This window comes from Delphinus delphis, unplaced genomic scaffold (genome assembly GCF_949987515.2).
Source record: "Delphinus delphis unplaced genomic scaffold, mDelDel1.2 scaffold_30, whole genome shotgun sequence".
NCBI lineage: Eukaryota > Metazoa > Chordata > Mammalia > Artiodactyla > Delphinidae > Delphinus > Delphinus delphis.
In genome coordinates, this window is record NW_027192651.1 from 3,461,344 (window position 1) to 3,472,126 (window position 10,783).

The window sequence follows — 10,783 nt, forward strand, 5'->3', positions numbered from 1 at the left end:
CTCAACAACGCATATTAAACGCCTAAGAATGTACCTGACTTGTAAGTATCTTAAAACCTATGGATTGCTATGTCTCCAAAAGAGAATCAAGCATGTGTACAGGGGCATAAACGCAGCAGTGATAGGATTGGAGAGGTTCGGTGAGCAAATGAAGACCCTTTGAAGTCATATTGCATGGTACCCATTCCACGGGTTTCAACTACCCAGGTTTAAGGTATTCTTCCTTCAGCTAAAACATGCATGTGGAACCTAGAGTATGATCAACCATATGATCGGGAGACGTGTTCAAATATGTCTCAGTTTTCGTACCCTGGTACTCGGGTGCAACATTCCAGACGCTTTACTAACACTCTCCTGACTTGGAGAGTCAGTCCCTTTAACCTCCTGTTTGGCCCAGTTTGCAATTTCTGCGGAAGATGAACAGGAATAGCGAGAACCAATGGAGACTAGCTGGAGGTGTCTGGACGGGCAAATTTAACTCTCATTTCCTACCAGGAAGAGGAATTAACCAAAGGCTCAGCGTGCCATGCCAGAATCAGATTAGGGCCTGAAGCCATCCTGCGGTGTTGCGGCCAGCTCAAAAGAAAGCGAGTTGAAGAAAGGAGCTCAGGGGCACTGTAATTCACAAACCTGCAGAGTTATAAATGACAGCTATCGTCCAAAAATAGACTGAAGTAAGGCTGCCAAGAGGACTTGAAAGCGAGGCAGAATTGCAGGAAACCGATTTCAGGAGGTAGACTGGAATTGCATTGAAAGCATAGGAAAAGAGGCAGAACGTCCACAATGATGCACTTGGCCAAAAAGGGCGTATGCGTTTTTTCCTGAATATATTCAGGAAAAAACGCATACGCCCTTTTTGGCCAACCAAGTAAGCTTGCAAAGGAAATCTGCACTACAATGAAGTCTCACTTCCCACCGGTCAAAAGGGCCATCTGAAAAAAGTGTAAAATCCAGAAAGGCAGGACAGGCCATGGAGAACTGGGAGCCTTGTTATGCTGATGGGCGGGATGTAAATTGCCAACAGACACTCAGGAGAAGTGTATGGTGTTTCCTGAAACATCTAAAAAAAAAAGCAACAGAGCCTAGGGCACTGCCACTTATAGTCCTATAGCTTAGGGAAACTAAAATCAAAAAGACACAGCCACCCCAAAGTTTGGGACGCCTCTGTTTACAAGAACCTCGTTTACAGTACAAGTTCAACATCACAGAAAGTGAAAAATGGATAAAGAAGTTGTGGTATTTACTTAGAAAGCAATATCACTCAGCAATGAAATCTATGTCATCAGGCCCTTAGCATCACAATGAGTGGATTCAGGTATGATGATTCTAACTGAAATAAGTCACACAGAAAAAGAAACATCATAAGATATCAGTAATACACGGAATGTAAACTTGGCTACACAGGAACTGAATTACAGAACAGAACAGGGTCTCAAATTTAGAAAACCAACTTATGCTTGCTTAAGGGTAAAGGTGAGTTGGGGTGCTGCATAAAACCAGAGATTGAAATGAGCACAGATAAAGTTCCTTAAGTCAAATATGGAATAGACAAGAGCTACTCCTTGCTCAACGAAATGGACTCAACACCGCATATTAAACGCCTAAGAATGTACCTGACTAGTAAGTATCGTAAAACCTATGGATTGCTATGTCTCCAAAAGAGAATCAAGCATGTGTACAGGGGCATAAACGCAGCAGTGATAGGATTGGAGAGGTTCGGTGAGCAAATGAAGACCCTTTGAAGTCATATTGCATGGTACCCATTACACGGGTCTCAACTCTCCAGGTTTAAGGTATTCTTCCTTCAGCTAAAACATGCATGTGGAACCCAAGTATGATCAACCATGTGAACGGGAGACGTGTTCAAATATGTCTCAGTTTTCCTCCCCTGGTACTCGGGTGCAACATTCCAGACGCTTTACTAACACTCTCCCCACTTGGAGAGTCAGCGCCTTTAACCTCCTGTTTGGCCCAGTTTGCAATTTCTGCGGAAGATGAACAGGAATAGCGAGAACCAATGAGAGGCTAGCTGGAGGTGTCTGGACGGGCAAATTTAACTCTCATTTCCCACCAGGAAGAGGAAATAACCAAAGGCTCAGCGTGCCGTACCGGAACCAGATTAGGGCCTGAAGCCATCCTGCGGTGTTGCGGCCAGCTCAAAAGAAAGCGAGTTGAAGAAAGGAGCTCAGGGGCACTGTAATTCACAAACCTGCAGAGTTATAAATGACAGCTATCGTCCAAAAATAGACTGAAGTAAGGCTGCCAAGAGGACTTGAAAGCGGGGCAGAATTGCAGGAAACCGATTTCAGGAGGTAGACTGGAATTGCATTGAAAGCATAGGAAAAGAGGCAGAACGTCCACAATGATGCACTTGGCCAAAAAGGGCGTATGCGTTTTTTCCTGAATATATTCAGGAAAAAACGCATACGCCCTTTTTGGCCAACCAAGCAAGCTTGCAAAGGAAATCTGCACTACAATGAAGTCTCACTTCCCCCCGGTCAAAAGGGCCATCTGAGAAAAGTGTAAAATCCAGAAAGGCAGAACAGGCCATGGAGAACTGGGAGCCTTGTTATGCTGATGGGCGGGATGTAAATTGCCAACAACCACTCGGGAGAAGTGTATGGTGTTTCCTGAAACATCTAAAAAACAAAGCAACAGAACCTAGGGCACTTCCACTTATGGTCCTATAGCTTAGGGAAATTAAAATCAAAAAGACACAGCCACCCCAAAGTTTGGAACGGCTCTGTTTACAAGAACCTCGTTTACAGTACAAGTTCAACATCGCAGAAAGTGAAAAATGGATAAAGAAGTTGTGGTATTTACTTACAAAGCAATATCACTCAGCAATGAAATCTGTGTCATCAGGCCCTTAGCAGCACAATGAGTGGATTCAGGTATGATGATTCTAACTGAAGTAAGTCACACAGAAAAAGAAACATCATAAGATATCAGTAATACACGGAATGTAAACTTGGCTACAGAGGAACTGAATTACAGAACAGAACAGGGTCTCAAATTTAGAAAACCAACTTATGCTTGCTTAAGGGGAAAGGTGAGTTGGGGTGCTGCATAAAACCAGAGATTGAAATGAGCACAGATAAAGTTCCTTAAGTCAAATATGGAATAGACAAGAGCTACTCCTTGCTCAACGAAATGGACTCAACACCCCATATTAAACGCCTAAGAATGTACCTGACTAGTAAATATCTTAAAACCTATGGATTGCTATGTCTCCGAAAGAGAATCAAGCATGTGTACAGGGGCATAAACGCAGCAGTGATAGGATTGGAGAGGTTCGGTGAGCAAATGAAGACCCTTTGAAGTCATATTGCATGGTACCCATTCCACGGGTCTTAACTCTCCAGGTTTAAGGTATTCTTCCTTCAGCTAAAACATGCATGTGGAACCCAGAGTATGATCAACCATGTGATCGGGAGACGTGTTCAAATATGTCTCAGTTTTCCTCCCCTGGTACTCGGGTGCAACATTCCAGACGCTTTACTAACACTCTCCCCACTTGGAGAGTCAGCGCCTTTAACTTCCTGTTTGGCACAGTTTGCAATTTCTGCGGAAGATGAACAGGAATAGCGAGAACCAATGAGAGGCTAGCTGGAGGTGTCTGGACGGGCAAATTTAACTCTCATTTCCCAACAGGAAGAGGAAATAACCAAAGGCTCAGCGTGCCGTACCGGAACCAGATTAGGGCCTGAAGCCATCCTGCGGTGTTGCGGCCAGGTCACAAGAAAGCGAGTTGAAGAAAGGAGCTCAGGGGCACTGTAATTCACAAACCTGCAGAGTTATAAATGACAGCTATCGTCCAAAAATAGACTGAAGTAAGGCTGCCAAGAGGACTTGAAAGCGGGGCAGAATTGCAGGAAACCGATTTCAGGAGGTAGACTGGAATTGCATTGAAAGCATAGGAAAAGAGGCAGAACGTCCACAATGATGCACTTGGCCAAAAAGGGCGTATGCGTTTTTTCCTGAATATATTCAGGAAAAAACGCATACGCCCTTTTTGGCCAACCAAGTAAGCTTGCAAAGGAAATCTGCACTACAATGAAGTCTCACTTCCCCCGGTCAAAAGGGCCATCTGAAAAAAGTGTAAAATCCAGAAAGACAGGACAGGCCATGGAGAACTGGGAGCCTTGTTATGCTGATGGGCGGATGTAAATTGCCAACAACCACTCGGGAGAAGTGTATGGTGTTTCCTGAAACATCTAAAAAACAAAGCAACAGAACGTAGGGCACTTCCACTTATGGTCCTATAGCTTAGGGAAATTAAAATCAAAAAGACACAGCCACCCCAAAGTTTGGGACGCCTCCGTTTACAAGAACCTCGTTTACCGTACAAGTTCAATATCACAGAAAGTGAAAAATGGATAAAGAACTTGTGGTACTTACGTACAATGCAGTATCACTCAGCAATGAAATCTATGTCATCAGGCACGTAGCAGCATAATGAGTGGATTCAGGTACGATGATTCTAACTGAAATAAGTCACACAGAAAAAGAAACATCATAAGATATCTCTAATACACGGAATGTAAACTTGGCTACACAGGAACTGCATTCCAAAACAGAACAGGGTCTCAAATTTAGAAAACCAACTTATGCTTGCTTAAGGGGAAAGGTGAGTTGGGGTGCTGCATAAAACCAGAGATTGAAATGAGCACAGATAAAGTTCCTTAAGCCAAATATGGAATAGACAAGAGCTACTCCTTGCTCAACGAAATGGACTCAACACCGCATATTAAACGCCTAAGAATGTACCTGACTAGTAAGTATCTTAAAACCTATGGATTGCTATGTCTCCGAAAGAGAATCAAGCATGTGTACAGGGGCATAAACGCAGCAGTGATAGGATTGGAGAAGTTCGGTGAGCAAATGAAGACCCTTTGAAGTCATATTGCATGGTACCCATTCCACGGGTTTCAACTACCGAGGTTTTAGGTATTCTTCCTTCAGCTAAAATATGCATGTGGAACCCAGAGTATGATCAACCATGTGATCGGGAGACGTGTTCAAATATGTCTCAGTTTTCCTCCCCTGGTACTCGGGTGCAACATTCCAGACGCTTTACTAACACTCTCCCCACTTGGAGAGTCAGTCCCTTTAACCTCCTGTTTGGCCCAGTTTGCAATTTCTGCGGAAGATGAACAGGAATAGTGAGAACCAATGAGAGGCTAGCTGGAGGTGTCTGAACGGGCAAATTTAACTATCATTTCCAACCAGGAAGAGGAAATAACCAAAGGCTCAGCGTGCCGTACCGGAACCAGATTAAGGCCTGAAGCCATCCTGCGGTGTTGCGGCCAGCTCAAAAGAAAGCGAGTTGAAGAAAGGAGCTCAGGGGCACTGTAATTCACAAACCTGCAGAGTTATAAATGACAGCTATCGTCCAAAAATAGACTGAAGTAAGGCTGCCAAGAGGACTTGAAAGCGGGGCAGAATTGCAGGAAACCGATTTCAGGAGGTAGACTGGAATTGCATTGAAAGCATAGGAAAAGAGGCAGAACGTCCACAATGATGCACTTGGCCAAAAAGGGCGTATGCGTTTTTTCCTGAATATATTCAGGAAAAAACGCATACGCCCTTTTTGGCCAACCAAGCAAGCTTGCAAAGGAAATCTGCACTACAATGAAGTCTCACTTCCCCTCGGTCAAAAGGGCCATCTGTAAAAAGTGTAAAATCCAGAAAGGCAGGACTGGCCATGGAGAACTGGGAGCCTTGTTATGCTGATGGGCGGGATGTAAATTGCCAACAACCACTCGGGGGAAGTGTATGGTGTTTCCTGAAACATCTAAAAAACAAAGCAACAGAACCTAGGGCACTTCCACTTATGGTCCTATAGCTTAGGGAAATTAAAATCAAAAAGACACAGCCACCCCAAAGTTTGGAACGGCTCTGTTTACAAGAACCTCGTTTACAGTACAAGTTCAACATCGCAGAAAGTGAAAAATGGATAAAGAAGTTGTGGTATTTACTTACAAAGCAATATCACTCAGCAATGAAATCTGTGTCATCAGGCCCTTAGCAGCACAATGAGTGGATTCAGGTATGATGATTCTAACTGAAGTAAGTCACACAGAAAAAGAAACATCATAAGATATCAGTAATACACGGAATGTAAACTTGGCTACACAGGAACTGAATTACAGAACAGAACAGGGTCTCAAATTTAGAAAACCAACTTATGCTTGCTTAAGGGTAAAGGTGAGTTGGGGTGCTGCATAAAACCAGAGATTGAAATGAGCACAGATAAAGTCCTTAAGTCAAATATGGAATACACAAGAGCTACTCCTTGCTCAACGAAATGGACTCAACACCGCATATTAAACGCCTAAGAATGTACCTGACTAGTAAGTATCGTAAAACCTATGGATTGCTATGTCTCCGAAAGAGAATCAAGCATGTGTACAGGGGCATAAACGCAGCAGTGATAGGATTGGAGAGGTTCGGTGAGCAAAGGAAGACCCTTTGAAGTCATATTGCATGGTACCCATTACACGGGTCTCAACTCTCCAGGTTTAAGGTATTCTTCCTTCAGCTAAAACATGCATGTGGAACCCAAGTATGATCAACCATGTGAACGGGAGACGTGTTCAAATATGTCTCAGTTTTCCTCCCCTGGTACTCGGGTGCAACATTCCAGACGCTTTACTAACACTCTCCCCACTTGGAGAGTCAGCGCCTTTAACCTCCTGTTTGGCCCAGTTTGCAATTTCTGCGGAAGATGAACAGGAATAGCGAGAACAAATGAGAGGCTAGCTGGAGGTGTCTGGACGGGCAAATTTAACTCTCATTTCTCACCAGGAAGAGGAAATAACCAAAGGCTCAGCGTGCCGTACCGGAACCAGATTAGGGCCTGAAGCCATCCTGCGGTGTTGCGGCCAGCTCAAAAGAAAGCGAGTTGAAGAAAGGAGCTCAGGGGCACTGTAATTCACAAACCTACAGAGTTATAAATGACAGCTATCGTCCAAAAATAGACTGAAGTAAGGCTGCCAAGAGGACTTGAAAGCAGGGCAGAATTGCAGGAAACCGATTTCAGGAGGTAGACTGGAATTGCATTGAAAGCATAGGAAAAGAGGCAGAACGTCCACAATGATGCACTTGGCCAAAAAGGGCGTATGCGTTTTTTCCTGAATATATTCAGGAAAAAACGCATACGCCCTTTTTGGCCAACCAAGCAAGCTTGCAAAGGAAATCTGCACTACAATGAAGTCTCACTTCCCCCCGGTCAAAAGGGCCATCTGAAAAAAGTGTAAAATCCAGAAAGGCAGGACAGGCCATGGAGAACTGGGAGCCTTGTTATGCTGATGGGCGGGATGTAAATTGCCAACAGACACTCGGGAGAAGTGTATGGTGTTTCCTGAAACATCTAAAAAACAAAGCAACAGAGCCTAGGGCACTGCCACTTATGCTCCTATAGCTTAGGGAAATTAAAATCAAAAAGACACAGCCACCCCAATGTTTGGGACGCCTCTGTTTACAAGAACCTCGTTTACAGTACAAGTTCAACATCGCAGAAAGTGAAAAATGGATAAAGAAATTGTGGTATTTACTTACAAAGCAATATCACTCAGCAATGAAATCTATGTCATCAGGCCCTTAGCATCACAATGAGTGGATTCAGGTATGATGATTCTAACTGAAATAAGTCACACAGAAAAAGAAACATCATAAGATATCAGTAATACACGGAATGTAAACTTGGCTACACAGGAACTGAATTACAGAACAGAACAGGGTCTCAAACTTAGAAAACCAACTTATGCTTGCTTAAGGGTAAAGGTGAGTTGGGGTGCTGCATAAAACCAGAGATTGAAATGAGCACAGATAAAGTTCCTTAAGTCAAATATGGAATAGACAAGAGCTACTCCTTGCTCAATGAAATGGACTCAACACCGCATATTAAACGCCTAAGAATGTACCTGACTAGTAAGTATCGTAAAACCTATGGATTGCTATGTCTCCGAAAGAGAATCAAGCATGTGTACAGGGGCATAAACGCAGCAGTGATAGGATTGGAGAGGTTCGGTGAGCAAATGAAGACCCTTTGAAGTCATATTGCATGGTACCCATTACACGGGTCTCAACTCTCCAGGTTTAAGGTATTCTTCCTTCAGCTAAAACATGCATGTGGAACCCAAGTATGATCAACCATGTGAACGGGAGACGTGTTCAAATATGTCTCAGTTTTCGTACCCTGGTACTCGGGTGCAACATTCCAGACGCTTTACTAACACTCTCCCCACTTGGAGAGTCAGCGCCTTTAACCTCCTGTTTGGCCCAGTTTGCAATTTCTGCGGAAGATGAACAGGAATAGCGAGAACCAATGAGAGGCTAGCTGGAGGTGTCTGGACGGGCAAATTTAACTCTCATTTCCCACCAGGAAGAGGAAATAACCAAAGGCTCAGCATGCCGTACCGGAACCAGATTAGGGCCTGAAGCCAACCTGCGGTGTTGCGGCCAGCTCAAAAGAAAGCGAGTTGAAGAAAGGAGCTCAGGGGCACTGTAATTCACAAACCTGCAGAGTTATAAATGACAGCTATCGTCCAAAAATATACTGAAGTAAGGCTGCCAAGAGGACTTGAATGCGGGGCAGAATTGCAGGAAACCGATTTCAGGAGGTAGACTGGAATTGCATTGAAAGCATAGGAAAAGAGGCAGAACGTCCACAATGATGCACTTGGCCAAAAAGGGCGTATGCGTTTTTTCCTGAATATATTCAGGAAAAAACGCATACGCCCTTTTTGGCCAACCAAGCAAGCTTGCAAAGGAAATCTGCACTACAATGAAGTCTCACTTCCCCCCGGTCAAAAGGGCCATCTGAAAAAAGTGTAAAATCCAGAAAGGCAGGACAGGCCATGGAGAACTGGGAGCCTTGTTATGCTGATGGGCGGGATGTAAATTGCCAACAACCACTCGGGAGAAGTGTATGGTGTTTCCTGAAACATCTAAAAAACAAAGCAACAGAACGTAGGGCACTTCCACTTATGGTCCTATAGCTTAGGGAAATTAAAATCAAAAAGACACAGCCACCCCAAAGTTTGGGACGCCTCCGTTTACAAGAACCTCGTTTACCGTACAAGTTCAATATCACAGAAAGTGAAAAATGGATAAAGAACTTGTGGTACTTACGTACAATGCAGTATCACTCAGCAATGAAATCTATGTCATCAGGCACGTAGCAGCATAATGAGTGGATTCAGGTACGATGATTCTAACTGAAATAAGTCACACAGAAAAAGAAACATCATAAGATATCTCTAATACACGGAATGTAAACTTGGCTACACAGGAACTGCATTCCAAAACAGAACAGGGTCTCAAATTTAGAAAACCAACTTATGCTTGCTTAAGGGGAAAGGTGAGTTGGGGTGCTGCATAAAACCAGAGATTGAAATGAGCACAGATAAAGTTCCTTAAGCCAAATATGGAATAGACAAGAGCTACTCCTTGCTCAACGAAATGGACTCAACACCGCATATTAAACGCCTAAGAATGTACCTGACTAGTAAGTATCGTAAAACCTATGGATTGCTATGTCTCCAAAAGAGAATCAAGCATGTGTACAGGGGCATAAAGGCAGCAGTGATAGGATTGGAGAGGTTCGGTGAGCAAATGAAGACCCTCTGAAGTCATATTGCATGGTACCCATTCCACGGGTTTCAACTACCCAGGTTTTAGGTATTCTTCCTTCAGCTAAAACATGCATGTGGAACCCAGAGTATGATCAACCATGTGATCGGGAGACGTGTTCAAATATGTCTCAGTTTTCGTACCCTGGTACTCGGGTGCAACATTCCAGACGCTTTACTAACACTCTCCCGACTTGGAGAGTCAGTCCCTTTAACCTCCTGTTTGGCCCAGTTTGCAATTTCTGTGGAAGATGAACAGGAATAGCGAGTACCAATGAGAGACTAGCTGGAGGTGTCTGGATGGGCAAATTTAACTCTCATTTCCCACCAGGAAGAGGAAATAACCAAAGGCTCAGCGTGCCGTGCCAGAACCAGATTAGGGCCTGAAGACATCCTGCGGTGTTGCGGCCAGGTCACAAGAAAGCGAGTTGAAGAAAGGAGCTCAGGGGCACTGAAATTCACAAACCTGCAGAGTTATAAATGACAGCTATCGTCCAAAAATAGACTGAAGTAAGGCTGCCAAGAGGACTTGAAAGCGGGGCAGAATTGCAGGAAACCGATTTCAGGAGGTAGACTGGAATTGCATTGAAAGCATAGGAAAAGAGGCAGAACGTCCACAATGATGCACTTGGCCAAAAAGGGCGTATGCGTTTTTTCCTGAATATATTCAGGAAAAAACGCATACGCCCTTTTTGGCCAACCAAGCAAGCTTGCAAAGGAAATCTGCACTACAATGAAGTCTCACTTCCCCCCGGTCAAAAGGGCCATCTGAAAAAAGTGTAAAATCCAGAAAGGCAGGACAGGCCATGGAGAACTGGGAGCCTTGTTATGCTGATGGGCGGGATGTAAATTGCCAACAACCACTCGGGAGAAGTGTATGGTGTTTCCTGAAACATCTAAAAAACAAAGCAACAGAGCCTAGGGCACTTCCACTTATGGTCCTATAGCTTAGGGAAATTAAAATCAAAAAGACACAGCCACCCCAAAGTTTGGAACGGCTCTGTTTACAAGAACCTCGTTTACAGTACAAGTTCAACATCGCAGAAAGTGAAAAATGGATAAAGAAGTTGTGGTATTCACTTACAAAGCAATATCACTCAGCAATGATATCTATGTCATCAGGCCCGTAGCAGCACAATGAGTGG